Source organism: Ostrinia furnacalis, unplaced genomic scaffold (genome assembly GCF_004193835.3).
Source record: "Ostrinia furnacalis isolate ACB-3 unplaced genomic scaffold, ASM419383v2 OfSCF4062, whole genome shotgun sequence".
Taxonomy (NCBI): domain Eukaryota; kingdom Metazoa; phylum Arthropoda; class Insecta; order Lepidoptera; family Crambidae; genus Ostrinia; species Ostrinia furnacalis.
Genome location: NW_021134301.1, coordinates 149,669 through 150,746, shown reverse-complemented (window position 1 = coordinate 150,746; position 1,078 = coordinate 149,669). Strand labels below are relative to the sequence as shown.

At 31.9% G+C, this 1,078-nt stretch overlaps 1 non-coding gene across 1 annotated transcript; it reads right to left on the bottom strand.

Annotated features, from left to right (window-relative positions):
* Nucleotides 1–761: 761 nt before the first annotated feature.
* Nucleotides 762–833, bottom strand: TRNAD-GUC (transfer RNA aspartic acid (anticodon GUC)). Its single transcript has one exon. It is a non-coding gene; the product is annotated as a tRNA-Asp (tRNA).
* Nucleotides 834–1,078: the final 245 nt, after the last annotated feature.

Here is a 1,078-nt window from a genome sequence, read left to right as displayed (position 1 = left end):
AAAAAAAAAACAGTGCCTAAGGCATAAAAGCACAGAGTACTAATACTTTATGTCAAAAAAAAGTTACTTATAATAGTGACAAAGACACTATGTTTTTTCTTGTATACTTCAGTCTACAAAGACTGAAGAATCATAAACATTTTTAATAATTAATAGATACAAACTATGTAGCTTAATACCTACATATAACTGTGTAGGTAGAATAAAATACTGTTTTCTAACATGTTAGAAAGTGTCACATCTGAACCTACGTTATGTTATGTATGCCACATCCATGTCGATTCCCAAATTGTTCCAATCCACTGGAATTTGTTCCCAATATACGGATGTATTCCTGGACTGGAAGGCTTCCCATTTTGAACTTTCATACCCTTGTAATAGAAGTCTTCGTTTTTAGTTTCCTGAGGGTTGGATAGGGTAAAAAGTTGTTCAATTTATTTGTTGTTTTGCATTTTATTAATCAGTGAACGATGTGAAAGTAAAATTCTCAATCCAATTGCCAAGCAAAAATAATGATTGATTTATTTTACATGAACGGATTTTTAAATGTTGTTTTATTAAATATTTTATCGTAGTTGACTATTAGTATGAAAATAATAGAATTTCGTATTCCTCTTAACAAGTACTATAAAATTAAGAAAAATAAAATAAAATTGTTATTTGGATGAAGCTAAAATAATGAAAATATAAAATCTATCAATATTTATAACTATAATTTCAATAGACAATGCAAAAAAATAAATCATAAAATTCAAAAAGATCTCTCCGGCGGGGAATCGAACCCCGGTCTCCCGCGTGACAGGCGGGGATACTGACCACTATACTACCGAAGACTTGATAAGCCGTTCGAAATTTCAAGACGCAATCTTTGTTGGCTTGTTCTTTGTCAAGATACGGGCGAAAATAAGGCGTAGGTTTTTTTTCATTTGTCTCATTCGCTCATAACATCCTTTACCCGTGAGTGAAAGAGAAGGCGAGAGACTATAATACCAACATTGTGTTACAAAATAGAGCTTCAGTGCGCAAGAGTGCTATTGCGTATCACTATTCTCAAGATAATGCTAATAATTATGTACCT